The 14,615-nt window shown below is 42.6% G+C and overlaps 1 protein-coding gene and 1 long non-coding RNA gene across 2 annotated transcripts in view; one reads left to right on the forward strand and one right to left on the reverse strand.

The window, feature by feature from the left end:
• The window catches only part of LASP1 (LIM and SH3 protein 1), a 271,510-nt gene that overhangs the window by 138,416 nt on the left and 118,479 nt on the right, over positions 1-14,615 (reverse strand). The window lies entirely within an intron of this gene.
• Positions 11,029-12,660, forward strand: LOC120918265. The gene is made up of 4 exons (XR_005744360.1): positions 11,029-11,138; positions 11,232-11,360; positions 12,167-12,395; positions 12,621-12,660. It is a non-coding gene; the product is annotated as an uncharacterized LOC120918265 (long non-coding RNA).

Here is a 14,615-nt window from a genome sequence, read left to right on the forward strand (position 1 = left end):
TAAAATAAAAAAAAAAAAAAAAAATCGCAATAAGTGTTTATCGGTTGGTTTGCGCAACATTTATAGCGTTTACAAAATAGGGGATAGTTTTATTGCATTTTTATTAATTTTTTTTTTTTTTTTTTTTACTACTTATGGCAGCGATCAGCGATTTTTTCTCGTGACTGCGACATTATAGCGGACACTACGGTCAATTTTGACACATTTTTGGGACCATTGTCATTTTCGCATTAAAAATGCATTGTTTACTGTGAAAATGACAATTGCAGTTTGGGAGTTAACCACTAGGGGGCGCTGAAGCGGTTAAGCATACATTTTCAAACTTAGACAGTATAGCCATTTCTCTTGTACACATGGAAATTGTTCTGAGAAATGCATTTAACTGCCTTCTCCTGAAAGGGTCTAGACTTTCTTCAAACTCCCCATCCAACTCTTCTCTAGACATTACTTGGATTATCAGCCATGAAGTGAATACGTCTACGTTTACCCTGTCGTTTTAACATTGAACATTTTTTATCCTTCAGACCCATTTAAACTCTGGATTGCCCAGGATAGGGGTCATTGTGTTAAGCAGAGTTGATGACTCAACTTTGAGTATCCTTTTGACTACACCAAGTGTCGCACCCACTGTCGGATGTTTTACTGCTTGCGGTATAGCAGTGTTTTTTAGCCAGATTACCCACTCTAGTGGTATGTTCGCTATTGCTTGTTCCATGTGTACCCGTGGATTTGCTTTTTGATGTGCGCACCAATCCAACACTCTTGCTAAATGTATTGCCTCATAATACCCCTCCGGGTCCGGGAGTCCTACACCACCTATTTCTTTTGGTAGGGTCAAAATATCTCTGCCAATTCTGGCTGGTTTTCCAGCCCAAACAAATCTTGCCAATCTTAATAGATAGATAGATAGATAGATATATATATATATATAATCTCGATTGGTCAGATGTATACAAGTTTTCTGTACAAAGTTTGCATTTAGCCAGCTGAGTGGGCTATTGGCAAAGTGTGAATTTGTATCCTATCCACAGTGTGACGGGGAAATGGCTAGGCTGACACACAGGTGACCACTCAGATCACAAGTGTTGTTCCTTATCTAACCACAATCACATCTTCTCCAAATTAATGACTATTTATAGACAATGAGACAGTAAATGCTTGCTTAATAAAGGGAAGGAAAAATGCACATCCTGTGTGAGGGTGATGCAGGTGAAAACAGAAAGAACTTAGAGGAGAGCTGTAAAGATTAAAAGATAATCTTAATCAGAAGCGACAGGCAGGAAGGAGAGATAAGTTACAAAAGTATGAGGAAGGTTTCTTCACTTGACAGGCACAAAATAAAAAGTTCATTCACACAAGGGTAGGCTGGCGAACATGCTGCCCCAATTAAACAAAGATGCTACTGAACATAATATAAAAACAATCCTAACAATGTTCAATGAGACAAGTCATTTATTTATTTTCTTCATTCCACAGATGTCACAGCAATTTACACAGCCCACCATTCATCATGCCAAAAAGGAAATCTAAATCCAAAATGTAATATATTACAGATCACTAGTGCTATTGGTTTCCGCTTTTCAAGATTATTTTGCTTTATTTTTCACCTGGTAACCCTGCAAACAACACACTTCCTTTTCCTAGGTAGCTACGTCACTCCTCCACCATATCTATGGAAAGCAGTGGCGTCTCTAGGGGGTGGCTATTGGGGCTACAGCCATGAATCTGGGGCCCATAGCCTTAAGTATTTTGCCGCAGGGTCCCTGTCCAACCAACGGGCAGGCTGCATGAGCGAGGCGGATGAGAGAAGAGAAGCGAGCACGTCGGACAAGTAAAGATCTCTCCACCTCACAGCTCTTCTGCCCTCACAGCCGGGCCTCTTCAATGTGGGAGCGAGGTGCGGCGGGGAACAGTGAGATGACATCTCTCACTCACCCCGCATCACCACTCTCCTGCCCTACTAAATGGACCAGTGCTGCCAGTCTGCCACCAATGCAGTGACAATGCACATTTGGTGGCACTGGCTGCCATGGCAAGTGACAATCCACATTCAAGTGAGGCAGGATCATTGTCTACCACTTCAACTACCAAGAAGAAGAAAAAAAAAAGCTTGCAAAAAAGGCTTTTACATGTGAAGGTCCACAGTCCAGGGCTAAACAAATCCCTGGAGCCAAAGTGTAATCGCTGCTGCTCCCTAACACTCAAGCATATTATCTAGCCGTCAATGCAGGAGAAAATGTATTGGTTGACTGTCAAACACGACCAAAAGAGATTAACCGATTCAGCCCTGGACCATTTTGGTGGTCAAAAACCAGGCCACTTTTTGCGATTCCACAATGCGTCGCTTTAACTGACAATTGCAAGGCCGTGCAAAGTGGCTCCAAAACAAAATTGACGTCCATTTTTTCCCACAAATAGAGCTTTCTTTTGGTGGTATTTGATCACCTCTGATTTTAATTTTTTGCGCTATAAACAAAAGAAGCGACACTTTTGAAAAAAATGCTATATTTTTTACTAAAATAAATATCCACAAAAAAAAAAAAACATTTTCAAAGCGTTTTGATTGGTTTGCGCAAAAGTTATAGCTTCTACAAAATAGGGGACGGTTTTATGTCATTTTTTATAAAAAAAAAATGTTTTTCTAGTTATGGGGGTGATCAGCAATTTTTATCGTGACTGCGACATTATGGGGGACACATCGGACACTTGACACCATTTTGGGACCAGTGTCATTTTCACAGTAATCAGTGCTATAAAAATGCACCGATTACTGTAAAAACTACACTGGCAGTGAATGGGGTTAACCACTAGGTGGCGCTGCAGGGGTTAAGTGTTTCCTAGGGAGTGATTCTTACAGTTAGGGGGCATAGCTACACGTGACACGTCACTGATGACCATTCCCAATCACAGCGAACAGTCATCAGAGAGTGTCACTAGGCAGAATAGGGGAATGCCTTGTTTACAAAGGCATTCCCCTGTTCTGTCCTTGCCGACCGGAATCTTGGGCCTCCCGGGAACAGCGAGCTCCCAGGACCCACGGGCGACAGATTTAAAGGGACGTACCTGTACGCCAATCTGCCTGCCCGTGCCATGTTGTCGACGTACATAGTCGTGCAGCAGTCGGCAAGTGGTTAAAAACTGGAGCAGACAGAATCTGTAGCCAGCTGTGCATAGCAACCAATCAGCTTATATTTTCAGCTTGTTCAAATAGGTTTTAAGATGAAAGCTCGAATTTGACTGGTAGCCATGCACAGCTGAGTTCAGATTCTGTCTGCTCCAGTCTTAGTAAATTGCACTAAAAGAATCCAGAGAGTGCATTGCAGCCAGTTTATAAAAATGATGCACAAATTGCCTGGTGGGCATGTCTCGGGCACATTCCAGCTGGTGCGATCAATGAGCAACAGATTTGACAGTGATGCAGAAATTGACTCCCCTGCAATTTTTTCCTCAGGATCCAAGCCAGCAATCCAAAATTCCAGTATGATACGATACAGCAAAACGATAGGGCCCCTTTCACAATGGGCAGTGGAGGTGCGGTGACGGTATAGCAGCGCTATTTTTAGCGCCGCTATACCGTCGTATTTACTGCGATATTCGGGCGCTAGCGGTGCGGTTTTAACCCCCGCTAGCGGCCGAAAAAGGGTTAATACCGCCCGCAATGCGCCTCTGCAGAGGCGCATTGCGGGCGGTATTACCGCGGTTTCCCATTGATTTCAATGGGAAGGCGCGGTATAGGAGCGGTAAACACCACGCTCCTATACCGCTCCAAAGATGTGGCTAGCAGGACTTTTGGAGCGGTCCTGCTAGCGCACCGATTCAGTGTGAAAGCCTTCGGGCTTTCACATTGAAGCCTGCAGGGCACGATTTTTTCATGCGGTATAGCAGCACTATTTTTAGCGCTGTACCGCATGAAAAACGCCTCAATGTGAAAGGGGCCTAAGACTGTAAAGACTGTGCTATGACTGGAATTTGTCTTCTCCCTCCCACCTCAAAAAACAGAAGGCAGTAACCGTTGCAGTACCAAGACAATACAGCAATACAGCACCAGAAAACGTGGCAGACCACAACAAAGAAACTTGACAGTCAGGCTAGATTGGGATTGCGTCTAATCTATCCTAACTTCTTGTACCAGGTAGAACATCCTTCCCTATACAATTACTTGCAGGCTACAGACTGAAAGCCTTGGTGTCGGTGATGAATTCAGTATTTTCATAGTTGACTCTGCTACTTCTGCCATAGTAATGAGCGAACAGTATGTAGGAGCCTTAAGGAGTTGTAAAGGAAATTTTTTTTTTTGCTGAAATTACTGTTTACAGGGTATAGAGACATAATAGTTAACCGATTCCTTTTAAAAATGGATCATCAGGGGATCCGTGTCACGTGGTGTGACGACACGCGTAGGGACCAGGAGCACTAGATCCTACACACTGACGGCAGGGAGACAAGCTCGCCGCTCGTTTGTGTTTTGACATTGTCCCTTTGTTTTAAATGTGAGTGCTACTTTTATTTTTTCATTAAATATTTTATTGCAGAACTGTACTATGTGCCTCCCTCTCTTTCCTTCTACCCACATCCTCTGAGCGACACACTTGAAGCCAGGAGGTGGAGGAAGTGGAAGAGAGACACTCAGGAACACAGACAGGATCATTTGCGAACTCGGCGTTCGTTGGAGATAGGCCCACTATTCATGGCCTCCATGTGAGTGCATGTCTATGTGATATATCATTTCTCAAGCACCCCCACAGTATTATGCCATTATCCCTTTGCCGTTTCCCTTTTTTATGCCTATCTGATGTGGACCCCCCCAGCTTTAGAAAAGCCTTGCTGCATCTTTGAGGATACACCCGCGGTGTCTTAGGCTGTCCGTGCTATAGCCGTGAGGCGAGCATTTAGGTACCACCAGAGGTGTCTGCACTAAAGTTTGTTCTCCCAACACTGGAGTTTGGCTTTTCTTTGGAATCACCGCTCATAAGACTTTGTTTCATCATACACTTGTGCGTTTATTTTTTCACGTGTATGTGTACCCACTGGACTTTACATTTTTATGTATTTATTCTACACGATTTGTTTTTGTTTATGGTTTGCCTTATGCTTGTTTGAGCTTTTACTTATTTGCACTGGTAGTTCATATTGCTTTATACTTTTGGTATATTTTCATTTCACTTTATAAGAGGTTTATTGCCCCTAGTGGTCATGTTACCCACCCAGTGGGCCTTGTACCACTGTTTGTTCGCTTAGACAGACAGCGCAGTCACGATCACCTATTCACATTTTCAACTTTCTGGCGAGGACAGACTACCAGGTGATTGCAGCAGTGCCCCCTAGCTTTAGATACCGATAGCGCAGGAGCATTTCCATTTCACTTCAATACAGGGCAGTGTTTGTTTTTAAAATGAAACTGATTGGTTCTGAGGGGTTTTAGACACAGTAATCACACCTTCTTGATTAGAGACCACAGAGAGAAGCTCCCAGTACTTTTTTCATAAGGAAACAGACAACCAGGAAGTGTGCAGAACAAAGAAGGATTACAGCAAAAACTAACAATGAGGACATGAAACCAGGACTGCATTAGGGTAAAGGAAGCTATTTAGTGACCATTTAAAGAGGTTGCTAAGCCACATAGTATCCCCCTATGTGTGCGTTTTATAAAAATAAATGCTGTAAATAGCTAATTTCACTGCAGAGTTTGCGATCACACGATCAGCCAGCTTTCTTCTTTCCTCCTCAGACATGCAGCGGGCTGGGCTAAGATTCCTCTGCCGATGTCAGTCTGGAGGGGAGGAGAGGTGAGGGCTGGCTGGTCATGCGATCTCAATCTTAGCTCTTAAATTAGGTATTTACAGCATTTACAGGAAAACCTTGGATTGCAAGCATAATTCATTTCAGAAACATGCTGGTAATACAAAGCACTTGTATAGCAAAGCAAATTTCCCCATAAGAAATAATGGAAACTCAGATGATTCGTTCCACAACCATGTATTCATAAGTTCTTCAGTTTATAGTCCATATAAAATAGAAGATTATAGCAATGTGACCAGGTTGTGTAACCATTAAATGTCCATCCACCAATGGCAGCCTCCACAAGGGGACTAGACGCAAAATCCAGCAGGAGCTACAGATTATAAAAAGAGAAGAGGCGCCTCTAAGGCTGCATTCACACCTTAGCATAGGCGATTTGCAGCGTTTTTACCACGATTTGCCGCGACAAAACGCTGCGTTTTTTACCGCGGTTTTGTACAGGTCATTGGTACCAATGGAAAACGCCCAAGCCACCCGATTCGCGCGTCAAAAAAGGGTCCGGGATTTGTTTGAAATTCAGGCGTTCAACGTTTTGCGTTGGAGATGTGAACCATCTCCATAGAGAATAATGTTATTTTTCCCCTCTAGCGTCTTTGAGCGTCGCGCTTCAGGCGACAAAACGCTCAGGTGTGAATGCAGCCTTAGTGTAGTAGAGCTGCACGATTCTGGCCAAAATGAGAATTACGATTTTTTTGCTTAGAATGAAGATCATGATTCTCACGGCGTAAAATCTTTTAAATTTTCCACAAAAAAAAAAGGGCTAACTTTACTGGCTAGTTTTTTTTTTTTATTCATTAAGTAATATTTTCCCAAAAAATTGCATTTAAAAAGACTGCTGCGCAAATACAGTGCAACATAAAATATTGCAACAACCGCCATTTTATTCTCTAGGGTCTCTACTAAGAAATTATATAATGTTTGGGGGTTCTAAGTAATTTTCTAGCAAAAAAATAAATAATGATTTTAACTTGAAAAGAGCTGTCAGAAAAAGGTTTGGTGTTTAGGTGGTTAAACGTTCCTAATTTACATACAGAAGTTTATTCCTTTGATGTGATACAATGTTTAGACTTAACTTTCCACTGATAAAGAAGGTTTTCAAAACTTGGCAGGCTGCCCAGACTTTGATTTATGGCTGAGAGCAGAGGAAATTCTTTGCATACCAAAGTGCAGAGAGAAAATTATTTTCATGTCAAAGATCGTGAAACCGTGTCAAGAAAAAGATTGCGATAACGATTCTTGACGATTAATCGTGCAGCTCTAAAGTGTAGCACCTTGATTAAATGTAACCCATATTGCTACACTTGGAGGCGCCCCTCTTTTATACTTAGTTGTGACATGACACTACTTGTATATCAAAACAATTGTTTATATTAACCACTTAAGGACCGCCTCCTGCACATTTACGTTGGCAGAATGGCACGGCTGGGTACTTGCACGTACAGGTACGTCCTGTGCTAGTACCCAGCCGTGGGTCACGGGCGCGCGCCTGGGACCCGATCGCCGCTGGAGTCCCGCGATAGGTCCCTGGAGCTGAAGAACGGGGAGAGCTGTATGTAAACAAAGCTTCTCCGTTCTTCACTGTGGCGGCGGCATCGATCGCGTGATCCCTTTTATAGGGATACACAATCGATGACGTCACACCTACAGCCACATCCCCCTAGAGTTAGAAACAGACATGAGGTCATACATAACCCCTTCAGCGCCCCCTTGTGGTTAACTCCCAAACTGCAATTGTAATTTTCACAGTAAACAATGCATTTTTAGGCACGGCGGAGCGGGGGGGGGGGGTGTAATTCAATTTTTTTTATTTTAATTCTGCACCGATTGTCTTTGAAATCGCCCATGCCCCCTATTAAATCCAATCTTGGGACAAAACAAGGAACAGACTTGGTCCGAGGACAGTGTCCTCAATCAGGGGTCTGTCCCCTGAAACTGGGGATGTCTGGTCACCCTAGTTTATATATCCAAGTCAAAATGTATTTAAAAATGTGGTTTATCTTGCAAAAAACACTCTCAATCCAAGGTCAATCGCCTCCTGGATACCATGGGTGCTGGCAATGCATACAGCAGAGAACAGAAGAAAAATATTTGGACAGCCGCACTCCTGGGAATTTGCCTTTAATAGTAAAATGGAAATGCACTACAATCCACAGCAAAAATAAGAAGTGGGATACACAGTTGACGTTTCGCACTGATGCTCAGTGCTTACTCATAGCTGACACTCTAAAGAATACACTCAGAATAAATACTCTTCACATAGTGATCACATGGTCAAAGAAAATCATGAATGGAATCTCATTAAATGGAAATAACCATCACATGCGTGCATGATCAAGGAAAGGAATGACACACCACTACCACACAAACATATCCAATTGCAACAACGTGTGTGTGTGTGTGTGTGTGTATATATTCGTGAAAATATATTAGATAGATATAGATTATATATTCATCCATCTATCTATATATATCTATCAACCTCCAAAAGGATGATTTGCCACACAGCATGTGAATATTAAAAAGTAAAACAATTTTAATAAGAAGCTGCTAAATCGACGAGCCCAAAAGAAAAAATATAGAATGTCCCTGACCCCTTACCTATTGAATGGAGCAAAGGCAGTAATACCAAAGAATTGGAAGAAAGAAAATGCTCCATCGGTGGGGGAATGGATCAGGGCGGTGGGTAAGATGGGAGACATGGATGAATTACTGTCAATCCAAAACGAATGCAGGCCAAGATTTGAAGAGATCTGGAGAGGTTGGAGAGAGTTTAGGAAGACGGAAACCTTTATTAATATTCTGGGTTAACGGGGGGGGATATGTTTTTTCTCTTTCTGCAGTTTTTTTTCTTTTACTTATTTTTTCTTCTCTTAGAACTTATTGCACAAGCACTTTAGAGTTAGGGCACTTTAATACTTATATTAGGTTTACACATCTGGGGGATGGTCTGGGTCTATTTGCTTAGCCCCGCCAACTAGATTTCCCTATAGGGTCAACAGTCCTATACACTTTATATTTTAGCCACAATGGGTGTGGGTTCTCCGCCCCCCCTCTTTTTTTTTTTTTTTTGCGTTTCCATATACACTTAGAGAGGCTTAAAGGGTCACTAAAGGAAAATTTTGCTGAAATTACTGTTTATTGGGTATAGAGACATAAAAGTTAACTGATTGCTTTTAAAAATGATTAAAAATTGAATTTAATCTATCATATAAAATATGCCTCAGTTTCACTTTCGGTTTTAAAAGGTACATACATGAAGTTCCGGGTGAGAGGTGAGTCGGGAAGACTCGCAGAACAAAAACAAACAAATCCAGGGCAGTGTTTTGTTTTTAAAATGAATCCGATTGGTTCTGAGGAGTTTTAGACACACAGTAATGACAGCTTAGACCACCGTGAAAATCTCCCAGTATGATGGTTATAAGGAAACAGGCAACCAGGAAGTGTGGAGATCACAGCAGAATTACAGCTACATCAGAGCAAAAACGAACAATGAAGACATGAAACCAGTACTGCAGTAAGGTAAAGGAAGCTATTTAGCTAAAAATTAATTTAGTGACCCTTTAAAGCTAGCACTAGGACTATAACACTTCCATTCACTTTTTTTGTATCTGCTTGCGGAGTTGTTTTTTTTTTTTCTTTCCCTTCATCCCCCTTTACATTCTATAGATATACTATAGAGTGGGCAACTCTAATATTTTAACACGAACATAAGAGGCATGACCAAAGGGTCAGGTCCACACACATGGGGAATCCACACAGCACATATCACAGGGTTTGACAAATTTGCTTGGAATCTAGGAGCCAGCTAAAAAAGTTAGGAGCCAGAAAACGCACCCCGTCCTGACGAGCTTGCGCGCAGAAGCGAACACATACATGAGCAGCGCCCGCATATGTAAACGGTGTTCAAACCACACATGTGAGGTATCGCCGTGATTGGTAGAGCGAGAACAATAATTCTAGCTCTAAAACTCCTCTAGCTCAAAACATGCAACCTGTAGATTAAACGTCACCTATGGAGATTTTAAAGGGTAAAGTTTGTCGGCATTCCACGAGCGGACGCAATTTTGAAGCGTGACATGTTGGGTATGAATTTACTCGGCGTAACATTATCTTTCATAATATTTTAAAAAATGGGGATAACTTTACTGTAGTCTTATTTTTTTAATAAATAAAGTGTATTTTGTGCCCAAAAAAGTGCGCTTGTAAGACCGCTGCGCAAATACGGCGTGACAGAACGTATTGCAACGATCGCCATTTTATTCTCTAGGGTGTTAGGATAAAAAATATATATAATGTTTGGGGGTTCTAATTAGAGGGAAGAAGATGGCAGTGAAAATAGTGAAAAATTACATTAGAATTGCTGTTTAACTTGCAATACCAACGGCCACCACCAGATGGCGCCAGCTCACAGAAGGAAGAGCTGGGGACTTCACAAGGCCGCAAACCTCAACTACCGGACATCACAGGCCCCCCGCGATCGAGCTCCGGGGGAGGTGGGGCCTAGTCCGCCGTGATCCTGGGGAAAAGGGGCTCTGTGGACTAGGCCGAAGCCGCAGCCTCGCTTAAAACATCCTGCCCGCAGCGATCCTGGGAAAAGGCCAGGATCAAGGATGTTTTAGGCGAGGCCGCGGCTTCGGCCTAGTCTGCAGAAGGCCGGTCCTATGGAACAAAATTTTTTTATTTTTTTTGCCCACCTTCCAAGCCAAGACCCCACTCGCCAGGACGCTATTTCTAGTCACCATGGCGACCTGGATTTGTCGAGCCCTGACATATCATATATGTATAACCTCACCTAGTAGATTTCCCTTTAGGCAATGTTATAGGCACTTTAGTTTTAACACGGGAGACCCCCCTTTTCCTTTCCTTTTTTTCTCTCCCTATCTTTTTCTCTCCCCATCCCCCACTTTTTCTTTTACCTGCTCCCCTGGGCCCCTCTCCTGCCTTTTTCCACAGAATATGCCAATACAGAGATTTAGACTTCTTAGTAGAGAAACAAATTAGTTTAATCCCTAGCCTGGATAAGAGGACAGTACCAGCGAGTAGATTAGGAGATTCCCCACATGATGGCGACATTTTTTTTTTTTTTTTTGGGACCCTGACCCACCAGAGTGGATGTGGAACGTTGTGCTTGATTAGGCAGAGAGGCGGATCGACCGCAGCCCCCTCAGGTGGTACTCGTTCTTTCCCCCCCCCCTCCCCTCTCCACAGGTGGTACTTGTTTCTTCATTCCCTACAATTAGGCTAGATGCACTCTATTTATTCTGGCCTTACCTGCTGGTTTGGAAGGATCTTGCTTGGTACTTCCAACTACTAGCATATTAGTGGCCTCTATGCTATAGGTGAGTTTTATTTTTTACATCCTTTTTCTGGCCAAACTTTTTGGCTGCTCTGGTTTCATTCCAAAAATGTCCCTTTTTACTCTTATATTTTAGAAGGAATCACCTTGTCTGCTTGCTGCTGCTATTTATATCCCAGCAGCTTTTGTATCTGACACCAGTGATCTCTGCTCAGGAAGTCTTCTAGTTTCTTTTAATTCCCAACTGAATCTCTACAATTCAAAGGTACAGCCCCCCCCCCCCCCACTCACTCACCCTTATTCTTGATGCGTTTTTATCATCAGGTGTTTGCCATTCACTGTTTTATTTTGCCCAGTGCCCTCACTTCAATATATCCTGCATTTTCCGTTCCCCATGTGTCTTCACTTGTCTCCATTCCCATCCTTTTTGCTTTAGTTTATATAATTCTTTTTCTGCACTATCACCCCCCATTCTTCTCTTTCCCCAGTCCATTTCCCCACACCGTTGCCTACTTTTCACTTCCTGTTTCTGTACCTTCATCCCTCACTTTTTCATTTTCCCTCCTTGTCCTTCTCATTTTCCTTTCTCCCGTCTCTTTGTTTTACATTTGTGTTTTCCTATCAGCTAATTCTCACTTCCGCATTCTTGAGGCTGATGCATGTTTATTTGTGCCTCCCTAGGTCATTCACTTCAATTACTCACCGTCATATCCACTGTTTTTTCATTCCTTTTCACTACCTCTCACTTCTCCCCTCACTTCACTTCAATCTACTCCCATCACCCCCATTTCCTTCACTCATTCTTTTCTTCCCTCTTACCCTCTTTTTTCTTTTTCCCTTTTATGTTTTTCTTCATTCTCCTTTTGTCCTTGGGGAGACCCTTGTTTCCATATTCTAGAGATTATTATCTTATCTTAGTACTCTTGAGCACTTCTTTTCATTATAGCCTGTGACGGTTATCTACATTCACTGTCACTTCTCACCTCAGAGCCCCAATAACTTTTTAATAACTTGTGCCACTACATATGTATGTAGACATCCAGAATATCAATTTTACTATTCTGTTTACAGGCTTCTTTATTAAACTTCCTCGTTCCACCGACGTTCCCCTACGCCTCCTGGTTTCTATATGGTCATTCCATCTTGGCCCCATAATTTTTGGGGGTGACCTCTTGTGGTGTTGAGCGGGGTGTTTCACAGTATGTGGACAGCTGTTTTTTCTGCCTGGGATGGAAGCTATCCTTATTAGACCGCCTGATGCTGCCGTTTGGACTGCAGCACATCATTGAGACACATCAAGGTAAAGGAATTAATAATTAAAAACTAAAAATTAAAAAATGTATTTAAGATACTTTTGTTTGCAATGTTGCACACGAATTTGCTTAATTTTTTGACTTTTTGCTTTCATTACATCCTTTTGCACACTGCTCCTCTAGCCAAAGGGCTTTTTGTAAAACCAACAATGTATCTCTTATTACCTAAACTATGATCATGAGATGTCTAACCACTATATGTTCCTTTCCAGCCACACAAACTCTCTGAAGAAGACCTTCAAAGGTCGAAACGTTCGTTAGATTGTTTTTACTACAATGCACATTTTTGACTGTATAAACATTGTTTGTGTACTGCTTGTTATACATTTATGTAAACGCTGTTTGTGTACTTGATACAACTCATGCTCCATCCATTTATGCTACCCAATTTTTGTCCACTTTTTAACATGTGAATAAACACAAAACTTTATTACATGGTATTGCCTCTTTCCTTTTGAGCTGCGCAATAACCCCATTTGGGAAAATTCTTTTCATCATTTTTATCGGGGTGAGCAGCCACATTCTCTCCACCATAGTGTCCTGTCTCTTTTCTGGATAAGAGGACAGTACCAGCGAGTAGATTAGGATTCCGGGACCCCGCAGTACCTCTTACGCTAAAACTTTTAGGTTGGTTAAAGCGGAGGTTCACCCTAAAAAACAACTTTGTACCATGCCATCCAGCATACTAGCGTCAGCTACAGTATGCCTTATTTAAAATGTTTTGCGCTGTACTTACAGTTTAATCCTTTAGTTTCGTTTTAGAAAGGCGTTCCTATGAAGAGGGGAACATGATTGACGGCCGGCTATGTCGCGTCACGAAAATAGCCGAGATAGGACTCGGCGCTATACGGCGCCTGCGCACAGACTAGGAGCTGACTGTGCAGGCGCCGTATAGATCCGAGTCCTATCTCGGCTATTTTCGGAACGTGTGTGACGCACCATAGCCGGCCGTCAATCATGTTCCCCTCTTCATAGGAACGCCTACTCCCCGTGGGAGTCTGAAACTAAAGTAAAGGATTAAACTGTAAGTACATGGCAAAAAATAAAAATAAAGGCATACTGTAGCTGACGCTAGTATACTGGATGGCATGGTAGACCAAGAACATTTTTTTTTTAGGGTGAACCCCGGCTTTAAGGAGAATATGTTGAGAACGGCCAGAATGGGGAAGGGAAATGTATGTTCTCTTTTATGTACAGTATATGTACGGAAGATGGAAGGTTTTGTGTAATGAGGTTGAAATAAAAACCAATAAAGAAAATATATAAAAAAAGAAGCTGCTAAATTAGGCTAATATATATAATATTATTATTATTATTATTATTATTATTAAGTAAGCCGTGATGTGTGTAAAGGTGTGAGTGAAACCGATTAGTGAAGCTCTGACAAGGATGTGTATAATCACACAAGGCTGCAAACTAGGGTTGTCCCGATACCAGTATCGGGACCGATACCGAGTATTTGCGGGAGTACTTGTACTCCTGCAAATACCCCCGATGCCTAAATAGAATACTTGCGCCCCCCCCCGCCGTATATTGCAAATCCGCCGCTGTCGCGTTAATCACCGTGCGCCGAACATTACAGGCACCTTTAGTTTAAATAGCTGTTTTGCCCGCCGTGCCGTGTATAGACACTCCCCCTTGGATGGATCTGTCCAATCCCGAGCAAGGGGGAGTGTCCTTTACACGGCGTGGCAGGGAAAACAGCTATTCAAACTAAAGCTGCCTGTAATGTTCGCCGCACGGTGATTAACGCAGCGGCGGCATCATCATTAGGTATGGGGGACATGGCTGCATATATGTGGGGGGACATGGCTGCATATATGTGGGGGGACATGGCTGCATATATGTGGGGGGACATGGCTGCATATATGTGGGGGGGGACATGGCTGCATATATGTGGGGGGGGACATGGCTGCATATATGTGGGGGGGGACATGGCTGCATTTGTGGGAGGGGGACATGGCTGCATTTGTGGGGGGGGGGGGACATGGCTGCATTTGGGGACACATATAAAAAAAAGTATCGGTATTCGGTATAGGCAAGTACATAAAAAAAAGTATCGGTACTTGTACTCGGTCCTAAAAAAGTGGTATCGGGACAACCCTACTGCAAACCCTTCTAATTTACCTGAAATGACTAACCATATACGTGAAAATTCAAAAACTATATTTTTATGTAATAGTTTAGACCAGGGGTTGACAAATTTG

The sequence above is a fragment of the Rana temporaria genome, chromosome 12 (assembly GCF_905171775.1).
Source record: "Rana temporaria chromosome 12, aRanTem1.1, whole genome shotgun sequence".
In the NCBI taxonomy this organism is placed as follows: Eukaryota; Metazoa; Chordata; class Amphibia; order Anura; family Ranidae; genus Rana; species Rana temporaria.